Genomic DNA, 24,647 nt, shown 5'->3' with positions numbered 1-24,647 from the left:
GGGAAATACTCTTAATTGATTATTTAATTAATCGTATACCGATACGAGTTAATTAAATTGCTTAAAATTGACGGATAATTTTGTGAGTATAATTTACGTATCTCATTGTAAATATGAATAAATGAGACACGGTCTAAGTAATCGAATTGTTTTATTACTTAGATGAAATTATTGTTTACAGAAACAATTGAAACGGAATTTATAAATTATTATAAATACAGAATGTTGTAGTTTATAATTTGGAAACATTTTTGGTACAAGTAATTACGAATTACTAGTCGATTTTGTAAATGACATATTTTATGAGTATGTTGATTTTTATTATGTTAAAAATACATTAAAAATTCACATGTCAAGTAACATGTCACATATGTCACACTTGACAAATGACAAAATAAAATGGACCTTCCATTTTATCTTGTATAAACCGAAAATTAGGAGTATTAGTGGAATAATTATGTTGATTATTTTAATAAGAGAAAACATAATTATTAAAGTCTAATCTCTAGCCATGCCCACCTATGCTTTTGAGAAGAGCAAAAACAAAAAGTATTGGGCATCCTACCCAAGCCAATTTTCGGCCAACCATACAAGAAAAGAAAAAGAGCTTTTTCTTTTCAATTCATTCATTCATCATTTTTACATATAACATTTTCTAGTGTAAGAAAGTGGTGAATCTCTACAATATATGAATTTTCTAGAGAAATAAAATCTCACATATACTCCCTCTTGACCGAGTGATTCAAGAGCCAAAAATACAATTTATTTTGTATCAATTTTATAGCAAAAACTAATATTATTACTAGATCTAAATAATATTGGTTATTAAGATGTATTCCTTGGGTATATGCTTTTGGGAGGGATTCTACATTTGAATCCTTGTTCTTCCATTTGGAGAGCTCAAGAACAAAAGAGAAGGAGATCTCTTTTGTGCCCATATAAACCGAAATACCCATTGTAAGAATATGATTTCATCTCTATTTTGTTTATTTGTTTGCATGCATAAAATCCATATTTAATTTTATGACAAATTAATTAAGACATATATGAGTATGTTAGTGTATATAGATCTACATTTTCCTTCAATCGGTATCAAGAGCCAAGGTTGTTTGCATGCAAATCGGTTAAAAGTTCTTCCGAGTTATAAGAATAACAAATAAAACTTGTAAAATTTGTGTTATTATGATATATCACGAAATTAATCCATGCATGTTAATATTTCTGGTCCTAAAATGTTTTAGGATATTTTGGTTAATTTTTCGGATTTTTATTGTTCATATTTTACAATAATGACATTTAAATATGATTTTGTGAGTAAAAATGTCATTTTTGGTCTAAAATTAGCTATACTTCGAATTTTAAGTTGATTTTTGGATATGTTGTCACATATATTATTTTGAGATAACCTGTAAAGTTTCATAATTTTTGGACTTGTTATGCTCGAAAAATGAATTTTTCATTATTAAATTCGAATTTAAGTGAAAAATAGGTTAATATGAGTTAAATTTCGAATCTGGTCATAGAAAATTAATATGTTGTCACATGCAATTTTACAAGATGTGTGTAAAATAATTGGCTATAAAAAAGTCTTTTTGCATGATTTATGAATTTTTGAAGAAAATAGCATAAATAGTGACATTATTAGTGGAAAATTAATAAAACATAATCTATGACTTAGGAAAAACGTCTAATGTTGCATTTTATTATATTTTTCAGATCTAAAATTGAAAAGTTAATGAAAATAATTTTTCCATGTTTTTATGATTATTTTATTAAAAATCGATAAACCGCAACATTGTTTTTCCGGAAAAATTTCGAAATTTTTAACCTAAGATTTTGAACATTATGAGTGTCATGGTATTTTTCCAGAATGTTCATGAATTTAAATTTTGAATTTTGAATTTATTTGAAATTTTGTGATTTATTTGAAGTTTAATAGCTTATTTTTGTAATTTTGGACCATTTATGAACAATTTTATAAAATATGGGTTAATTATGGTCAAATTATTAGTGAAGACTAAATTTTGAGTCCTAAGAGGTTAGGGTAATTAACTTATGCATAAATATGAGTTTATGTATTTTTGTGATTATAAAAATGTTGAAATCACGCAAATCCGTAAAAACCGAGTAATATCTGATATTGGCTAATTAAAGGCGATTTAGCATAAAATTGAGCATGTTTATACATATTATAATGCTGCATTTTCTTTATGATTGTCATAATTTTAATTTATGTAATTTTGAATTATGTAATTTTACTTAGTATGGCCTTAGTTTTTAACTGGTATTTCCGGAAATGTATGGGAATACCGATTCGGTTGTAATTTTTATTGTGATCTCGTATCACCGTTTTGTAATTTAATAGATTTATTTTATTTTAGTTACAAATGTATAATAGGAAATTATGTAATTTATTATGTAATTTTATTCATTCCGGAGTTCCCAAAGACGGATTTCTTCAAGAATGGCGATACATAAAGACGGTGTTACCTCGAGATGCGTGCCACAACCGAAGTTCAAGGGACCAATGGAGTTGGTTTCCGAATATGTAATAGTTAAATAGTTTTTCTATTTTAGGAAAGGCCATACTAGGATTTATTTATTTTTATGCTTGCATTTTATTTTATGTCACATGCATCGCTAAATCGCCATAACTAAAACATGCATTCTTATCTTATCGAGTTTATCGACCGTGTCAATTCGAATTATCGTAGTTCACCGCTTTAGTTCACTTAAAACGTGATAGATAATAAATTGACATGACCTCTCGCTAAAACAATTAATTGAGACATAGCCTTACCAAATAGTAGAAACCATGAAAACCTATTTCGCGAGGGAGTGCGCTCGGCTACCCCGGGGTACAAACCTTGTTACGTAGGGGAAGTGGGTGATAAATGTCTATCCACCGAATTCATGTTGATAAGGGATGTATCGGCTACCCCGTGCCCAAGTTGATGTGGGTTTCGATAATGGACACATTTATTCGAAATTTGGATTGAACTCAACAAAAGTTATTGATAAGGGTTGCATCGGCTACCCCGTGCCCTTGTTGATGTGTTTTGGGCTATAGATAAACATTAGAGTAATTTTATCGACCAAGAGTTCTAAAAGTAGAATCGATTAAAAGGTTAATCCACCGAGTTATATTGATAAAGGTTGCATCGGCTACCCCGTGCCTAAGTCAATATGAATTTGGGTCTTGGAATCATTTATCATAGTTGGGTAGAGGTCACTATGTAAATGCTATACTTGTTATTTCAAATATTTATAAAACGATAAATGTTAAGTTTTTCCACTATTCCGTTTTTATATTGTTCTATTTCTTTACCACAATTCATATACGATATCATTTCGATTTTGACTCAAATCTCCATTAAAACATCGTAACTAAAGACAAATATGAATTTGCTTCTAAAACCTCATATGAACCATTGCTAAGGATCTCTTGTAAAGAGTATAGATTGAAGTTATTCATTATCAAACAAGTTTTTGATTCTTGACTAACACATCTACTTACAATGGATTATTTTTCATGTACTTAAATGAATTAAGTACCTTGAAGCGATAAATTGTTTTGGTAATTAGTTTTGTCAAGAATTCGTAATTGACCAAAATAACGCAACCACTTCAATGAAAGTTTTAAGATTAAAACGAACAAATGAAGAGTGATCTTCATGAATTCAATTTTGCTTCTCAAAGCAAAGACTCATTGAAATAAGTGGGAGGATTCTCTTAAACCGTTAAGATGAGGACGAGGTTCAAGAAGTAAAGATAATAATTGAATTGATACAAGGTAATGTTGAAAGTAAAGTCATTGAGGAATGACGATACTAAACCTATCAATCCCGACAAATAAAGTTTCCATTGTCTTAAATGTTGGACACAAGAAAGGAAATCGCCCAAATTATTGAAGAATCAACAAGTTAGTTGTGGGACATCTAATGGGACCTTCTTCTTTAAATGTTTATTTGATTAAACATAAATTTTGCTAGTACCACTTCGTCAATATTAGAAACCAGTGGAGGTTTTCATCATTGTACTTGATACATAGGATGATTAGAAGATGACGACTAGCAACAATAATGTCGAGAGATAGAGTAATTGTGTACTCAATCTAGTTTTTGGATTTAAAGTTGTACTTAATTGTGACTATTAAGTGCATAAACTCTAAATAAGAATATAAACTTGTTAAGATACAAAAAGGGTTTTCACTTTTGTGACCCTATACACCACGATTTGATGTATGGCTAGCCCATTATCAAGGTGATTATATTCTAAAACAAACTAGAATGATATATCATGTAGATGATGTAAGATTCAAATTGGTAACCCAAGATTAAACCTTAAATTTTGGAATGATGAACGTAAAGAGTTATCGAGTACTCTTGAAACCATTAGATTGTTAATGGTATATGCGTATCTTGTATTCAAAGTAAGATGTCTCGTGCCTTTTGGTTGAAAAGGAGATCGAGGTTGTAAATCATTGATCCAAAAAAGGTTGATCATTCTCTTTTATCAACGATTTAAGTTGACGCTAAAGTGTTAACTTAATAAGGTAAATAGAAAAATCTTTAAAGTAGTTTAAAGAGTTAAAGAAATCACGATTTAGTCGTGATGGGATTATCAAAGTGAAGACTTTGATATAAGCCAATGGAAATGTGATCTAATATCACAAGTTAATCTCTCTTAGCACGCATTATGAAATAATGTCTGATTGGATAAGAAATCAAACGCTATTCGATATGGTTTGAACTTTAATCAAGTTACTTTGAGTTACTTGATCCTTTTGGGGATTTTATCATTTTGTCTAAAATTATTTTTCCACTAAATCGAATCATATGAGATATGAAATGGTGAGGGTACCATGGTTGTAAGTTTTTCACAAGAAACAAATGCTCATTTTTCCCTTGCAATTATCACGAGCACGACGGGTTTGCGGCTCATGAAGCTGTCTTTCTAAAATACAAGTTTATTTTAGAAGACAGAGTGGGAGAAATTATTCAAGAGCCACAAAGAATGCCATAGAGAATGTTATGTCGCAAGAAACTGGTCTTTCTTGGCTACATGAGACGTTTTGTGTAAAATATTGTTTCTTTAAAACCTAGGAGGTTAAATTCGTCACTTGTTAAAGATGATGAATTCATGCTACTCTTAAGAAAGTAAAGAGCTTATAACTTACAAAAGAAATTGTTTGATTCAAGTTGATTACTTCTAGAAAGTAATGAACATATGACTTACATAAGAGTGTTTAAGTCACAACTCAATACAAGGCTTAGAGTCATAAAAATCCGAATCAAAGGGCTTGATTAGTGACAAAGGGTTTTGCACTAATAAAGAGATATTTCAAAGCAAAATTGGTTGCAAAGGGTTTTGCACTAATTGAAATGATTAATCTATTTGGATCTTCTTAGGGATTGTGTTTCATTATGAGGTTATGAAATACATAGCGAGTGAATCTAAAACCCACTTCTTCAATAGAAGGAATGTATTCAATACATGTCTTGAGTTTAGTAGATTCTTGCAACCCTAAGATAATGTGAAACCTGAGAGAGGGTCTTAAGTAGGACATCAATGAGTTAGAATCAACATTTTGATCATGTGATAAAACATTTCTCGATAAGTCGAGAAGTTGTGTTTATACATGGAGATTAGTGGGAGTTACGGAAATTTTAATTAGTCCGATATGTGGATGACATATTGATCATTGCGAATGATTTAAGACTTTTGGAGTATTATAATACATCTTGAATATCCGGATTTATGAAGATAAATCCACATGATATTAGCGTTAGTAAGAAGTCTTATGTTGATAAGATTCATGACTAGTTCAATTAAATTAAACATATTTGATTGATTTCATTTGCTTCCGCTGCCGAATCAATTAAAAAGAAACGATGTATAACACTTCATATGCTTTGAGTATGATGAATTGTTTTCAAAAATCGAATTTAAGTAATCTTTACCAAGTAAGCTATAAAGATTACCCTTAAGTGCTTGCAGAAGCATTAAGGAAGTAAAGCAAAGTGTTTATGATGCAATGTTGTGTAAGGGTGTTACACAAGTGACAATTGACAATTGAGATTGCGCATGGTTTCCGACAAAACCATAATCAAAACACATTAGGATGGTTAAGATACCATTGTGGCAATGTTAATTAAGAAGTAGATTTTCTAGAATCGTTCTAGGCAATAAAGAACAATGAGTGATATTTATAACGGAAATTAAGTACACTTGTGATCATGAGATGTGCAAGAAGGATGAGTCCCGCACACTGTGAAAACAGTGGGAGCTATTCTTAGGCAAGAGGGCCTATGTCTTGATTGGATATCGACACGTACTCAGAAAGTTTTGTAATGCAAATGTATATATTACAAAAGGAAAACGAGTATGTAGTGAGGTTGAGTAAGGTACAAGAAATTGATAAAACCTACTAACCAAAGCCTTCTCAAAGGCTAAACATGATGAGTCATGTCATTTCAATTGAATTGAAATGAACAACTACGTACAAGATCAAATTAGATTATAGAACATGAAATAGTAATCAGGCATTGACTATTCATGTGTGATAATCGCATTTGTCGTTCGAGTTTTATTTTAAAACTCTTTTATTATACTTTGTTACATCCAAACGGGTTGTGGAGACAATTGAACCCCGTTAAAGTGAACACGGATTAACATTGTATTTGCCCATAGTTACTTGTATGAGGTGACGTCTCGAAGTAACTAGAGTGTGATGCGATTGATGGCAAGTTCAAGTGCCATAGAGTAATGTGAGATGACTAGTCGATCACATAGGCAGACTGTTAGGAACATTTTGTCGGGCCTTATGACCGCTTATAGAGTTCTGGCAATTTATATAGCCTGGTCGTGGCGAGAGCTACTATAGTATTCAAATGAGTCGATTCTTTTGACTAAAGACTATTCACCTAAGATGGCACAGTTTCAGATTAACTTTGATTTGTGTTACTACGACCTTCGTAAATGGGGTCAAATGGGCATATTTTGGGTTATGATGGCTGTGCCTAGTCGAAGGGAATGAGTGCGATAGGAATTGTCCATCCCTTTGTCAGGGTTAAAACAATATCTCAGGGCCACTCGAGGAGTAATGAACTGGAAATGCGTGGCCACGCTCGGAAGGTATCTATGATAGATAAATCCGGTCAATCAGTTATTCTCCAGATCGAGGAAACCACTCTGGATATGATCACTTGCAAGTACGACCTGAAAGACACCTTGCATTGAGTGGGAGATAGTAATAGGACAAGAGAATTGGTGACGCACACTTGTCGAGGACAAGTGGGAGATTGTTGGGAAATGTGTCCTCAACAATAGTGCGATCACATGATTTAAATATCATTATTAAATCTCATTTTAAGAATACATGTGGGATGTAATATTTTACAAGTCAACTGGTCCACACATATCGGTAATGATTGGCTGACTAGAGTTTGACATTACTGTCGTGCGACGGTGGTGATCAGTTGATCCCCTTAGGTCATACCTATAGGGAAATACTCTTAATTGATTATTTAATTAATCGTATACCGATACGAGTTAATTAAATTGCTTAAAATTGACGGATAATTTTGTGAGTATAATTTACGTATCTCATTGTAAATATGATTAAATGAGACACGGTCTAAGTAATCGAATTGTTTTATTACTTAGATGAAATTATTGTTTACAGAAACAATTGAAACGGAATGAATAAATTATTATAAATACAGAATGTTGTAGTTTATAATTTGGAAACATTTTTGGTACAAGTAATTACGAATTACTAGTCGATTTTGTAAATGACATATTTTATGAGTATGTTGATTTTTAATATGTTAAAAATACATTACAAATTCACATGTCAAGTAACATGTCACATATGTCACACTTGACAAATGACAAAATAAAATGGACCTTCCATTTTATCTTGTATAAACAGAAAATTAGGAGTATTAGTGGAATAATTATGTTGATTATTTTAATAAGAGAAAACATAATTATTAAAGTCTAATCTCTAGCCATGCCCACCTATGCTTTTGAGAAGAGCAAAAACAAAAAGTATTGGGCATCCTACCCAAGCCAATTTTCGGCCAACCATACAAGAAAAGAAAAAGAGCTTTTTCTTTTCAATTCATTCATTCATCATTTTTACATATAACATTTTCTAGTGTAAGAAAGTGGTGAATCTCTACAATATATGAATTTTCTAGAGAAATAAAATCTTACATATACTCCCTCTTGACCGAGTGATTCAAGAGCCAAAATTACAATTTATTTTGTATCAATTTTATAGCAAAAACTAATATTATTACTAGATCTAAATAATATTGGTTATTAAGATGTATTCCTTGGGTATATGCTTTTGGGAGGGATTCTACATTTGAATCCTTGTTCTTCCATTTGGAGAGCTCAAGAACAAAAGAGAAGGAGATCTCTTTTGTGCCCATATAAACCGAAATACCCATTGTAAGAATATGATTTCTTCTCTATTTTGTTTATTTGTTTGCATGCATAAAATCCATATTTAATTTTATGACAAATTAATTAAGACATATATGAGTATGTTAGTGTATATAGATCTACATTTTCCTTCAGAGGTCACACCTAAAGGACGATTCCCTTAATTGAAAAGGTTAATTAATTGTATACTGATACATATTAATTAATTCCTTAAAATTGAACAATTCTATTTGTGAGAGAGAATATTGATATCTTATTGTAATGAGATTAAATAAGATTTATTTTAGTAAATAAAATGCTTTATTACTAAAATTGTTTATTGTTTGAGAAACAATAAAGATAAGAATGAATGGTTGATTATAATTACAAGACATTGTGAATTATAATTATATGACCCATTTTATTTACGTGATCAAGTATCACTAGTCAATTTGTTGAATGTAATTTAATTAATTTATAAAATGATATTTATGTGATAAATATGCATTTAATTAATTAGTAACATGTATCATACTACATGTGACATTTTGTGTGACAATTGACAAATTGACAAAATAAAATGGTAGTCCATTTTAAGACATGGACCGAAATGAAGGATCTCATGGTGGTGTATGGTTGATTATTTAGTGAGATAATGCAAGTGTAATCATTCCTACACACACTAGCCTTACACACCTAATATGTTGGTAAGAGTAAAAGGAAAAGGAGATTCCATTTCTTGGATGCTTCCCCTTGTTCCAACCGTGCTCCCCTTCTCTCTTTTTGAGATTTTTGTTCTCTTTTTTGTATGACAACTAATACACACTACGATTCAATCTACATGTAAAAGGTTCATGTTTTTCTCTCTTCTCTCTCTTTAAATCTTCATAAAAAAGATGAGATTTTAATCCAAATTGTTCATGTAAGATTACTAAAATTATCAAAGTAATATATGAGTATTAGTAATCAAATTTAAGGTAAACTACATTATAAACATCTAGTACATGTTCATTTGTGGGTTTAAGGGATTGTCTTGGGTGCAACTAATTGGAGGGCTTCTAATTTGAAGTCAAGTATGTTCATCCATTAATGGAAAGCTCAGGAACTAACAAGAAGGAGATCTTGTTGGTGCCCAATATGACCGAAATTCATATGGTGAGAAAATGTTTTCTTATCTTCTTTTATTAAAAGTTTGCATGCATAAAATCCATCTTTAATTTTATGACAAATTAAGGTAAGACATATATGAATATGTTTATGTATAAAGATCTACATTTCTTTCAGGTGGCAGTTCAGTAAACCTGATCAAGCTTGATGTCCTTAAAGCAATGAAGATTGATGAAAGCCAAATCATAAAGAATTCTAATGTCCTGGTAGGATTCAGTGGAGAAACAAGGAACACATTGGGAGAAATACACCTGCCCACATATGTGGAAGGAGTATCTTCATATGAAAGATTCGGAGTCCTGGACTTCTTGTCATCCTACAATGCCGTATTAGGAAGACCATGGATCCACAACGTAAGGGACATACCCTCCACCTATCACCAGTGCATCAAGATACCAACAGAATGGGGAGTAGCAACCATAAAAGGTGAACAAAAATCTGCCCAGGAATGCTATACCGAGTCACTAAAGCCTTCCAAGGCAGGTAAGTCTCTCGCCTAGCAATTACAGTACCCTGTCAGGACAACTCATGTGGCAGAAACCAAAATGGAAACTGATCAAGTAATATTAGACCCTGAGTATCCTGACAGGCATGTACTGGTAGGATCTGATGTCCCTGATAACATCAGACCAGAATTAGTAAGTTTTCTTAAAAGTAAAACTTCATGTTTTGCCTGGTCACATTTTGACATGACCGGTATAGATGCCAATATTATTACGCATAAACTAAATATAGATGAGTCTTATAAGCCTGTCCAGCAGAAAAGAAGAAAGTTTGCCGCTGAAAGAAATGCTATCATTAATGGAGAAGTGGACAAACTATTGGACATGGGAATGATATGAGAAGTCATGTACCCTGACTGGCTAGCCAACGTAGTGGTGGTACAAAAGAAAAATGGCAAATGGAAGGTTTGTGTAGATTACACGGACCTCAATAAAGCCTGCCCAAAAGACCCATTTCCACTCCCACACATAGACGCAATGGTGGATGCTACAACAGGGCATGAACTCCTGACATTCATGGATGCCTCAAGTGGATTCAACCAAATCAAAATGCACCCATCTGATCAGGAACATACTGCATTTATCATAGAAAGAGGCATATACAGCTACACAGCAATGGCCTTAGGCCTGAAAAATGCAGGGGCAACATACCAATGCCTGGTCAATACAATGTTTAAAGACCAAATAGGAGACACAATGGAAGTCTATATTAATGACATGGTAGTCAAATCAAAGAAGGTTGAAGATCACGTCAGGGACTTAGAGACAGCCTTTAAGATCCTGGAAGAATTTAATATGAAGCTTAACCCATCCAAATGCCATATGGAGTATCTTCAGGCAAATTCCTAGGTTACATGGTGACCAAAAGAGGAATAGAAGCCAGCCCAGAACAAATAAAAGCCATGCTAGAACTGGAATCTCCCAAGTCAGTCAAGGATATTCAAAAACTGACAGGACGAGTTGCGACCCGAATAGATACATTTCCATCATCGAAGGTGCAAGGCATTCTATGACCTACTCAGGAAGAACAAGGCATTCAAATGGTTGCCTGAACACGAGACACCTTCCAGGAGCTCAAAACATACTGACTACACCTCCACTACTTGCCAAACCGACAGAGGAGAACCCCCGGCGGTCTACCTATCTCACACGAAAACAAAGCAGAAGTGGAGTCCTAACCAAAGAAATTGATGGCCAACAAGATCCGATTTACTATGTAAGTAAGAGTCTCCTAGACGCAAAACCGAGATATGGCTTACTTGAAAAATATGTACTTGCTTTAGTAATGTCCTGCACTAAACTTCGACCTTATTTTGAGAGTCACCCAATCATTGTAAGAACCAACCCGCCTATCAAATCTGTCCCGAGAAAGCCCGAGTTGTCGAGCGAATGGCAAAATGGTCGGTACAAATTAGCACCTATAATAAAACCTTTAAACCCAGGACGGCAATTAAATCTCAGGCATTAGCAGACTTCTTGGCTGAATTCAGTCCTACCCTAGAACCAGACCTCATAAAAGAGGTCAATCACCTTGACACCCATAAGACAGACCAGGAATGGACTCTCCATGTAGATGGGGCAACAAATATGAAAGGCACTGGCCTAGGACTAGTCCTAAAATCACCACAGGGAGACCTAATTGCACAGGCTATTAATTGTGAATTCAAAGCCACAAATAATGAAGCTGAATATGAAGCCCTGATTGCTGGACTAAAGGTATGCATAGAACTCGGTGTAGTAAACCTCAAGGTAAAAACTGACTCTCTCTTAATTTCCAACCAAGTCAAAGGAGTATATGCTGCAAAAGATTCAAAGATGATGCTCTATTTGGAATATGTCAAAAACCTTTGCAAAAAATTCAAAACCTTTGACATTGACCAAATACCAAGGGATTTATATACCCAGGCGGATGCCCTAGTCAGCCTAGGATCAAACTTCAGCCCTGTTGTGTTTGACAAAATACCCATCGTCCACCTGTTGGAACCAACCATAGAAAGGCCTGAACAAATTTGTCCTATCCAGGTGTTGGGGTTGGTGTCCTTAACAGTTAGTGCAAGGACTTATAAATCTCTAAAAGGATCAAAGGGCATACTTTTGGTATTATTATCAGTTGATCCACGTTTATCAATAACGGTTGGCTTGCTAGATAAGTTTGACGTTATTGTCATACAGATGGCGGTGATCAACTGGTCCCTAAAAGTCACACCTATAGGATACGTTTGAGAGATGTGACAGTATGAAAATACAGTCATGTAGATGCCAATTTTGACTAACCAGTTAGTCCGAGTTATTTGACTAGTAAGTAGTCAAAATGTGATGTTGAGATATTTTATTTAATACGGATTAAATAATAATGGCTAAGGCGAATTAAGCTGTTAATTCGTAAATTGAATATAAGCGTTTTATATTTAATTAAATGTATATTGAATATAATTATACAATATCGTCTTTGTCGGACATGTATTAGTGTTTCAACTAATCCGTAATATTAGTTGACGCTTTAATAACCGATAACCGATGACGATTTATAACATGACCGCGTCATATACATTTTAGCGATTTTGCGAACCAGACCATGAGCTAAGACTAAAAGGAAGTGGAACCCCACTTCCCTAGGTAGCCCATGGCCGGCCGGTTTAGAGAGAACAAAAGAGAGGTTCTCCTCTCTTTTGTAACCTAATTTTTCATTTGCAAAACATTTCTAGGGTTTTGAGAAAATTGCCTCTCAAAACTCGGATCTCTCATCCAACCAAAACTCACAAAACAATCCTCTCGATATTGCAAGGCAATTAGAGGATTCTTTCTAGCACAAGGGCATTTCTCGGACAATCTTGGGTGCATCATTTAGGAGGAGGTCTACTTTGATCTCTCATTGCCATATTGCACTAGGACCGAAGGTTATTCCTTGATCTTTATCGTTTCATTATGTTTTTCGTTTTATGACTATAAATCACGTATTAAATTTGCGTTATAATCCTTCAAATTATGGGTTTTATACGGATATTACCCTACAAGTGGTATCAGAGCGAGGCCACGTAAATTTTTCTATGTGATTTTCATCAAACGGATTTTGAATCGGTAATTTTTTTTTGATTAAAATCCTCACGGCACAAATTTTTTTTTCTCGGCAATTTATTTTTTTTTTGCTGCGTTTTTTTTTGTTGTTTTGTGCCTTGGGATCCGTGTCTTGTATACACGGTGATGGTTGTTTGTTGTTTTGTTTTCATTTTGATCTTTGCATATTGTTTTGTAATCGATATTCATCGCAATATGTTAAAGATCTATCAAAATGATTGCATAAAATTTCGTGTGGCACAAATTTTTGTCTCGAAAAATTTTTGAAAACCGTGTGGCCTTATGTCACGGCCTGTTTTCTTGTTTTTGCATTGATTTGCGTGCCACACAATTTTGTTAGATCGTTCGATCTCTTGTTTTCAATCATTCTTTACATGTTGTAATTTTAACCGATAATTATTGCAATATGTTGAAGATGTAACAATTGTAGTTTGATTTCTATACGGATTAGATTAAAATTACAATTGTGTTTTATCAAACCGTTTTGTTTTGATCTCTTGTTGCTCTCGTTTTAAGCTGATTTTTTTTTGTTTTGAGGCTCTCGGCATTTTCAGCCTTATAAAAAAAAAAAAAAAAATTGTTTTTTTTTTCGGCCTTTTATTGCATAAAACGGTTTTTATGCTCTCGCTTGATAGTGAAACGGTTCACCCACGTAAAATTAAGTTACTTTAAAACGATTTATAGTAACGGATTATCTCGGATTAAAATTAACTTGACTAAAGCGGTTTTGTCATATAATTTTAATTATCTTTGGTGGTTTGGATAAATTTAACATAATTACGGAATTATGTCACGAATAAATTTAATTTAGTTGATGCATTTTATTTATCGTTCTTATTTAATTTGAATGCTTTTAATTACGTATTTATTTATTTTTGCAAACGGTTGTAACTTAGTGTGGCCTTAGTAGAACGTGTTACCGTAATGATGGAACACGGTCTTGGTTGTATTTTGAGATCTCGTATCTCCATTTTTATTTCTTTTAATTACAGTTTTTATTTAGAATGTAAATAGGTTTATATTTGTAAATTTTAAATTGTAATTTTTGAGAAGACCAAAGATGGAGACCGGATGCTCACTCCCGCTACATGGATCAAGATGGAACATCAAGACAAGCTTCTCGGGTCCAACGGTGGATTCCAAAGTTGTTTTATGTTCTTTTTATTAGGATAGGCCACACTAGGAATTTTATTAAAGTATTGCATTCTTTTATTTATTTTTCGCAACGATAATATGCATCATATTCCGCCTAAAAACCAAACCACCAAATTATTGCATGAAAACTGACACATATAGAGGTCACGAGTTAGTTTTCTTTGACATTCTTATGTCACACGATTTTTAAGCCATCACCCAAATTAATTCATTCACGCAGACGCTAGTTATTCGTTCACTTAATATGAATTATAATTTAGTTGATGGGATCTTCCTCGTATAAACAAAAATTGAGAATGGTCTTTATAGGTCAAACTCCAATGAGTCCCTTCTTCGTCGGTAGGCATAATATGACCCCTTCTACGTCGGGTAAGTTGGAACCGATTGACCTATTTTATCTCAACACTATGGTCACTCGTACGATCCTGTGATCATGGTGGACTATAGATAGGATTTACGGAAATCTATCGACCAAGAGTTCTTACGGAAGAATTAGCTAAACAGTTGGCTTATCAATTTACAGAAATTGAGTCTTGGGATCACTTGTATCATTCTTGAGGGAGATCAATTATGCAAGTGCGAGAGTCTACACGTTAAAATGAATTTTAAAATAGACTTAAATCACCTCGATGAGTTGCTTATTTCGTTCTTGTTTTTCTTTCTTTTTCAGTGTAGATCACGAACTTTTAAACTGCTAATATCAAATGGCTGGTTCTACTGAAAACCCAATGCCAAGTGCCACATTGGACCGTGAGTCCTGGCTTCGGATCTTCATGAATCGGATGAATCACCACTCGATCAAGAATGATGGATCAAACTTCGCGGACGGGAGGCGGCATTACGGAATGCTGCCGCTGCGACGGAAGCTCAAATATCTATTAGAGCCCATCCCGGCAAACCCAGGTCCCACGGCTAGAGTCAAAATCACCAAGTTTAATGATTTCTGTATGGAAGCGGGTGCGATTAAAAACGTACTCATTTTTGCAATGGAACCCAATTTGCAGAAACGCTTCATAGCCCATGGTGCGAACAAGATTTTCACCACGCTCACCAAGGAATTCTCGAAACCACCAAGAATCGTGACCTATGAGCATACCACTCGCTTCTTTGATGCGAGACTCCAGAAGGGCCAACCAGTTAGCCCACACATTCTCAGCATGATTGAGAATGTCGAGAAACTGGAGACCTTTGATTGTAAGATCAGCGAGAACATTGTGATCGACCGCATGCTTCACTCACTCCACGATGGTTTTTCGCAATTTAGAGCGAATTACTATATGAATGATTTGAAGAAAAGTCCCCATGAATCGCACTCCCTTCTCGTATGCACCGAGAAGGACATGAAGTTCAGTGGGAGCTTGAAACAGGATGTTCTCGTTGTGACAAACAAGGGGAAAGGTAAGGGCAAAGCTCGAGCAAACCTAGCGAGAGGTAAACCGAAGTTCAAGAAGTCGGGTTCGGGTAAGAGTGGGCCTGGTGAGTCGAGCACCTCATCAGGCGCGACAAAGAGCAAGAATGAAAACATGGAGTGCCATCATTGCCACAGGACTGGGCATTGGAGGCGTACATGTCCTGTTTATCATGAGGACTTAAAGGCAGGTCGCGTTAAACCTGTTGGTATGTCTTCTCTCTCTTCTACTTTTATTCATATGATTGAGATTAACCACGCAAGTTATGGAACTTGGGTACTAGATACTGGTTGTGGTTCCCATCTGTGTAATCATGTGCAGGGGCTCCGAAACATCGAACCCCTCGTAAAGGGTGAGGTGGACCTGCGTGTTGGGAATGGAGCACGAGTGGCTGCCGTCTCAAGGGGAACATATGTGATCCAGCTTCCTAGCGGATTTGAGTTATTTTTATATAATCGCTATTATGTACCAGTCTTTCGAAAAACATTATTTCGGTTTACGCACTTGACAAACTTGGTTTTTCATTTGTAATAGAGAATAATACTTGCATTTTCTCTTTACACGATATGATTTATGGCAAGGCAGTCTCCATGAACGGAATTTATGTTTTAGATCAGACAACCGAAATATTACACGTAATGAATAAAAAGTTAAAGGTTGGTGACAAAGATCAAACGTATCTATGGCACTGCCGTATGGGACACATTAATGAGATACGCGTTAAACAGCTCATCAAGAATGGAGCTATCTCGGCATTTGATTTTCAATCATTTGGCACGTGTGAATCATGTCTCGTCGGTAAGATGACTCGGATTTCCTTCAAAGGTGTTGGAATGCGCGCTGCTGACCTATTAGGACTCATACACACGGATGTATGTGGTCCTATGTCAATCACCGCACGAGAAGGCTATAGGTATTTTATCACTTTCACGGACGATTTAAGTAGATATGGCTATGTCTACTTAATGAAGCACAAAAGTGAATCCTTTGAGAAATTCAAGGAATACCAGAATAGGGTACAGAACCTATTGGGTAGAAAGATTAAAACACTGCGTTCGGATCGTGGTGGCGAGTATCTTTCTCACGAGTTTGATCAACACCTAAAAGACTGTGGGATTGCCCTACAGTTAACTCCACCTGGAACACCTCAGTTGAATGGTGTGTCCGAACGGAGAAATCGAGCACTACTTGATATGGTTCGATCCATGATGAGTCACACCGTGTTGCCTGACTCATTGTGGGGTTATGCTCTTTTGTCAGCCGCTCTAATACTTAACCGAAGTCCGTCTAAAGTCATTGACAAGACTCCATATGAACTATGGAAGGGAACGGTCCCTAACTTGTCCTTTATACGGGTTTGGGGCTGCGAGGCTTATGTCAAGTGGAGACACGAGGATAAGCTCGGCCCGCGATCGGTCAAGACGTACTTTATAGGTTATCCTAAAGGAACGCTTGGTCATTACTTCTATTCGCCAACCGAACAACGTGTTTTTGTTGCGGCTAGTGCGACATTCTTAGAGAAAGAATTTCTCGAGAATGCAAAGAGTGATAGAACCTTCGACCTGTCGGAGATTCCAGAACCAAATACCGAGCAACCATTGGAGGAACCAATTCCTTCAATCCCGGCTGCGGTGAATATTCCTGAGGAACCTAGGAGGTCGGGAAGAGTCTCTATTCCTCCAGACAGATACATTGGTATGGTCGAGGAACATGACATAGATGACGTTCTACTCTTAACGAGTAGTGAACCCACAACCTATAAAGGTGCCATGACTAGTTCTGACTCAAAGCTATGGCTTGAGGCCATGCAATCCGAGATGGACTCCATGTATGAGAACAACGTGTGGGATCTTGTTGACTTACCTGCTAAGGTTCGTCCCCTTCAATGCAAATGGCTTTACAAGATAAAGCATTATGTGGAAGGTCAACAAGATATCTACAAAGCACGACTAGTTGCTAAAGGTTTCACCCAAGTGCCAGGTTTGCACTACGATGAAATTTTTGCACCCGTAGTCATGCTGCGTTCTATTCGGATTATCTTAGCGATTGCCGCTTTTCATGACTATGAAATTTGGCAAATGGATGTGAAAACCGCCTTCTTAAACAGCTTTTTGGAGGAAGAGTTGTACATGGTACAACCCGAAGGTTTCATCGATCCAGAACATCCTAAGAAAGTGTGCAAGCTTAAGCGTTCCATTTATGGACTTAAGCAAGCATCAAGGAGTTGGAATCATCGCTTCGACCAAGTGATAAAAGAAAATGGATTTACTCGATCTGTCGAGGAACCATGTCTATATATCAAGTCGAGTGGGAGCAAGATTGTCTTCCTAATATTGTATGTTGACGACATACTCCTGATTGGGAATGACATACCTCTCTTAACTTCGGTGAAAGTATGGTTGAAAAACCATTTCCAGATGAAAGATCTGGGAGAGGCACAAAGAATTCTAGGCATCCGTATCTATCGAGATAGATCACGACGGATGCTATCTCTCGATCAGAGTCTTACATAGACAAAGTCCTAGAGAGATTCAGCATGACTAACTCCAAGAAGGGGTTTCTTCCTATGGCTCCAGGGGTGCATTTGAGCAAGTCTCAGGCACCAGAGACACCGGAAGAGAAAGAGCGCATGGCACGGATTCCCTATGCTTCGGCTATAGGATCAATCATGTATGCCATGATATGCACACGTCCGGACGTGGCATATGCATTGAGTATGACAAGTCGATTCCAACAAAGATCCGGGTGAATCACATTGGCTGGCTGTCAAGAACATTCTTAAGTACCTACGGAGGACTAAAGATTGGGCATTGACTTATGGAGGCCCTCAAAAGCTATGCGCAACCGGTTACGCAGATGCTAGCTTCTAAACGGATCGTGATGACTCGAAATCTAAGTCTGGATTCGTTTTTACTCTTAATGGCGCTGCAGTCAGCTGGAAGAGTTCCAAACAAACTGTTACAGAAGACTCTACGACTGAGTCCGAGTACTATGCCGCGTCTGAAGCTACAAAGGAAGCGATATGGATGCGTCAATTCTTACATGGGCTATCTGTAGTGCCTAGTTCGAATGACCCGATCACCATCTATTGCGACAATAGTGGTGCCATCTTCCAAGCTAAGGAGCCAAAGTCTAGCAACAAGTCTAGACATGTACAACGGAAAGCTCATCTAATCCGAGATTACGTGGAGCAAAAGGAAGTAGTGATAGAAAAGATTGCTACAGATGATAACATAGCAGATCCTCTCACTAAAGCATTACGACAAGATAAGCATGAAGGGCACGTTAATTCCATGGGAATTAAACGTGTTCCCAAGTTGTAGTACTCTTTTATGGATTAGATTCATTCCCTTTTGTACTCTATATGACATCATCGTTTTGATATTTATATATTTTGTTTTTCATGTGGAATTGTACGACAATTTTTGAACACCACAAAGTGAACTGAACAAACATTATATTTTTCAGTCCTTAATTACCCACATGAGCTGATAACTCTGGCAATTATTTTGTGACGTTGGTTGATGGTGGGTTCAACGAGCCATAAGTCAACCAGTTGACTGACCAATCACAGAGGCGATTTATACGGATATTTCGTAGGACACCATTGTGACATCGACGTGGAGTCCTAAATGTTTTATAACATTCGGTGCCCGGTCGTGGATAGGACTTCCATGGTGATCCTAAGAGTCGATTCTTTTGACTATCGACTGTCTCTTGAGACTAAGGCAGATTTTGGGTGACTTTGGTTTCTTTCTCACGGTCATCCGTAACAGGGGGCCAAGTAGATTTTTTCTGGGTCATTTCATGCTGTGCTTAGATCGGAAGGAGTTCGAGTTGAAGGAAATATTCAGCCTTTATCAGGTACTCGATATTTCTCGGGGCCACTCGAGGAGTCAGAATCGAAATGCATGGCCATGCTCGGATACGGATTCGTTTTATCAGTTAAGTTACTCTCTAGTCGGGGAAACCACTCATGATACAGATCGATTGTAAAATACGACCTTTGTGGATCCAGATCTGCAAATTGTTTTACATTGAGTGGGAGAAATTTTAAATGAATATGAGAATCGGTTATCGCACATACACTTGTACGGACAAGTGGGAGTTTGTTGGAGCTTGTGTCCTCCAGTTAGTGCGGATAACGTCATTGCACATACACTTATACGGACAAGTGGGAGCTTGTTGGGGTTGGTGTCCTTAACAGTTTGTGCAAGGACTTATAAATCTCTAAAAGGATCAAAGGGCATACTTTTGGTATTATTATCAGTTGATCCACGTTTATCAATAACGGTTGGCTTGCTAGATAAGTTTGACGTTATTGTCATACAGATGGCGGTGATCAACTGGTCCCTAAAAGTCACACCTATAGGATACGTTTGAGAGATGTGACAATATGAAAATACAGTCATGTAGATGCCAATTTTGACTAACCAGTTAGTCCGAGTTATTTGACTAGTAATTAGTCAAAATGTGATGTTGAGATATTTTATTTAATACGGATTAAATAATAATGGCTAAGGCGAATTAAGCTGTTAATTCGTAAATTGAATATAAGCGTTTTATATTTAATTAAATGTATATTGAATATAATTATACAATATCGTCTTTGTCGGACATGTATTAGTGTTTCAACTAATCCGTATTATTAGTTGACGCTTTAATAACCGATAACCGATGACGATTTATAACATGACCGCGTCATATACATTTTAGCGATTTTGTGAACCAGACCATGAGCTAAGACTAAAAGGAAGTGGAAGCCCACTTCCCTAGGTAGCCCATGGCCGGCCGGTTTAGAGAGAACAAAAGAGAGGTTCTTCTCTCTTTTGTAACCTAATTTTTCATTTGCAAAACATTTCTAGGGTTTTGAGAAAATTGCCTCTCAAAACTCGGATCTCTCATCCAACCAAAACTCACAAAACAATCCTCTCGATATTGCAAGGCAATTAGAGGATTCTTTCTAGCACAAGGGCATTTCTCGGACAATCTTGGGTAGATCATTTAGGAGGAGGTCTACTTTGATCTCTCATTGCCATATTGCACTAGGACCGAAGGTTATTCCTTGATCTTTATCGTTTCATTATGTTTTTCGTTTTATGACTATAAATCACGTATTAAATTTGCGTTATAATCCTTCAAATTATGGGTTTTATACGGATATTACCCTACACCAGGAAGACACAACCTCCTGGACTAAACCCTACTATGATTGGTTCTTACAGGGAATACTCCCTACAAATAAAAACGAAGCAAGGGCCCTGAAAATCAAAGCCTCCACTTATACCATTATAAATAACACCTTGTTTAAAAAGTCTCAGGCTGGACCTTACTTACGTTGCCTGGAACCAAATGAAGCCAACCAGGTCATAGAAGACATACATGATGGATACCGCGGAAATCATAAAGGTGGAAGAAGCCTGGCAAGCAAAATTCTCAGGACATGCTATTTCTGGCCAGCCCTGAGAGCTGACTGCATAGCATATAGCTCAAAATGTGAAGCCTGCCAAATCCACTCCCCTTATATCCATCAACCATCAGAGCTACTACATTCCATCTCAGCTCCCTGACCATTCATGAAATGGGGCATGGACATAGTAGGCAAGCTACCTCAGGCACCTGGACAAAAAGACTTCATGCTAGCAATGACTGACTACTTTTCTAAATAGATAGAGGCAGACTCTTACAGGCAAGTCAAATAAAAGGATGTCATATCATTCATGAAAAGGAATATCATATGCAGATATGGAATACCTTCAGAAATAGTCTGTGACAACGGTACACAATTTGTGGGAAAGAGAACAGCAAACTTCTGTGCACAATGGAATATAAACCTAGTTACATCTACACCAGGCTACCTAAAAGCCAACGGCCAGGCAGAATCAAGCAACAAAGTAGTAATCACCGATCAAGAAAAAGGCGAAAAGGAGAAAAGGAAGATGGGCGGAAAGAGCTCCCCTTAGTCCCGTGGGCCGACAGACCACACCCAAAAACAAACCCACAGGCCGGACACCATATTCCCTAGTCTATGGTTGTGAAGCGGTAATACCAGCAGAAATTCATGTGCCAACCACCAGAAGCAGCTTGAACACCATAGAAGAGAACAGGCCCCTACTGCAAGATAACCTGCTCCTAGCAGAAGAACTAAGGGATGTAGCCAAAGTTTGAGAGGCTCTCTCTAGGGCGATTTCTTTTCCCCCTTTTCTGATTATGCCGCGCCAACGGAAAATTCCTCCTCCGGTCGGTCCACCGCGATGGGGGAGATCCCAAACTGATCCTTCCTCTCATGAGCCTTCTGATTCTCCTCAGGTACCTCTTCTAAATGATTGTATTTCGCATGCTATTGATACTGCTAATTCGGGTAACCCTAAATCGATTATGAGTTCTGGTAATCCTCGAATCGCCACCCCTAGAGTGGTTACTCCTATTCCTATTAGACCTAGTGTTCCTGTAGTTGTTGATCTTGTTATTCCGGTGGTGAAACCTACTTGGGCTGAGAGAATCTCTAAGTCGCCTGTTGGTATGGAACTTCACTTGGTTCGTGGTTTAGATGATAAAGGAGTTGTTATAGATGAAACTGATATCGTTGAAAAGCTTGATTACTGGGCTAATACTCTGGTTGGACAATTTATTGGAGGGAAGCCGTCTATTGTGCAGGTTCGGGAATTTGTTAGTAAAAACTGGAATCATGTGCAGAAGCCTGAGGTTCTGTACTTTAAAAAGGGTTGGTTCTTCTTTCGATTTACTAAGGATCAGGATCTTTGCACTATTCTTAGGGGTAGTACTTGGAGCCTTGGTACTCATTCTCTTGTTTTCAAGAAGTGGCATCCAAATATATCTAAGGAGCTTGATACTGTTTCTAAGGTTCCTGTGTGGGTTACTTTACCTGACCTGGATCCCTTATTCTGGTCTGAAAAAGCTCTGAGTAAGATTGCAAGCAAGATAGGTAACCCCTTGTATGCTGATCCTGTTACCACTCATAAGGAGAGGTTGTCTTTTGCTAGGGTAATGGTGGAAGTGGACTTGTCTCAGAAGCTCACTGATGATGTTCTCTTATATACTCCTTATGGTCAAGTGCTGCAAAGGGTGGTCTATGAATGGTTGCCATTCTACTGTACTCACTGCAAGAAACTTGGGCATGAAGAGCATAAGTGTAGGCAGCTAAAGAAGAAGTCTGGGCCTGTTCTATTGGGAGAGAAAACTATGGTCAAGGAGACTGAGCCAGTGGTTACTTGTTGTTCTTTGATGCATCTCCTGCCATCGAGGAGATCATTATTACACTCTCCCGCTATAGAGGAGACTATAGTCAATGCTGCAACAGCTGATATGGTTGATCAAAATGTCAAGCAGATAAGTTCTGAGGACACTCTGATGCAGTCTGGGACGCAGTTGGACTCAGTTTCAGTGGAACAACCTTTAGTCATTGCTAGGACAAGGAATATGAAAATTGTTCATGTGCTTAGTGTTGTGGCTGGGGACAAAGTAGCACTGCACTTTGAGGAGCAGGATTATAGTGAGGAAGAGGACCCACCCCCTTTATTATCACCATGAAGCTAGGAGTTTGGAACATTTGTGGTATGAATAAAGACTTCAAGCAACATGAAATAGTGGATTTCTTTAAAGCAAATAAATTGGATATCATGGGAATAATGGAGACTAGAGTGCGTGCTCCTAAGTTTGATTATATTAGAAGGAAAGGTTTTAGGTCATTTTATGTATTAAATAACTATGATCATCACTCAAATGGGCGGTTGTGGGTGATCTGGAATAAAGCTAATTTGAGGATTACAACTTTTTCTAGTGGTAATCAATGGATTCACATTCAAGTAGAGGATCCTGGGTGTGCAACTTTCCAAGTTTCTTTTGTGTATGGGCTTAACTCTCCTGAAGGTAGATATGCTCTCTGGACCTTCCTTCAACATATTAAACCCCACTTTCCTTGGGTGTGTCTGGGGGATTTTAACTGTGTTAGGAGGGTTGAGGAGAGGATCAGTGACACTCCGCCCAATTTGCAAGCAATAGATGATTTTAATGAAGCTGTTTATGGGGCAGGGTTGGATGATTTGCTTACTCATGGGTGCCACTTCACCTGGACAAATAAACAGGAGGAGGGGGACAGGAAGTGGATGAAATTGGACAGAGTGTTAGTTAACTCTGCCTGGCAGTCTAGTTTTACTACTTCATTTGCTGATGCTTTAGCTGCTGGTGTCTCGGATCACTCACCCTTGGTGGTTTGGGTGACACCAGTTGAACCTCCCAGGCCTAAGCAGTTCAGATATCTTAACTGTTGGGGGGATGTGCCTGCTTTCCTTGGATTGGTTAGGGACACTTGGAATGAGAATATTAGGGGCTGCACTATGTATAGGTTTATGAGACACTTGAAGCTCATTAAACCTAAGCTTAAGTCTCTGCATCAGAGGGATTTTTCTAACATCAGTGGGTGAGTCAAGAATGCTAGGATTGAGCTGAAGCAATGCCAGCTCCTTCTCCAACAGAATCCTTTAAGTGCTGAGTTACTGAGCCAAGAGAAGCTGCTCTCTCAGGAGTATTGTAAGTTCAGAACAGTTGAATTGAGCATGGTTTACCAGAGGGCTAAGATTCATGATATCCAAATGCAGGATGCTAATACTACTTATGTTTTTGCTAAGATGGCAGCTAGGAGGAGTAGATGTCAGATTAGTAGGGTTTGTGATTTAAATGGCTAGGAGTTTCAAACATTTGAGGGCATCTCTAATGCTTTCCTTGCATATTACAAAGGACTTCTAGGGTCATCTTCTCAGGTCAGAAGTTTTGATGAGGATATTATTTTATCTGGGAACTGTTTGGAGGAAACCCTTGCAGCCACTCTGATTTCTGATGTGTCTGAAGATGAAATTCATGATGCTGTGTTCTCAATTGATAT

This window comes from Silene latifolia, chromosome 2 (assembly GCF_048544455.1).
Source record: "Silene latifolia isolate original U9 population chromosome 2, ASM4854445v1, whole genome shotgun sequence".
In the NCBI taxonomy this organism is placed as follows: domain Eukaryota; kingdom Viridiplantae; phylum Streptophyta; class Magnoliopsida; order Caryophyllales; family Caryophyllaceae; genus Silene; species Silene latifolia.
Note: the sequence above shows the minus strand (reverse complement) of the source record.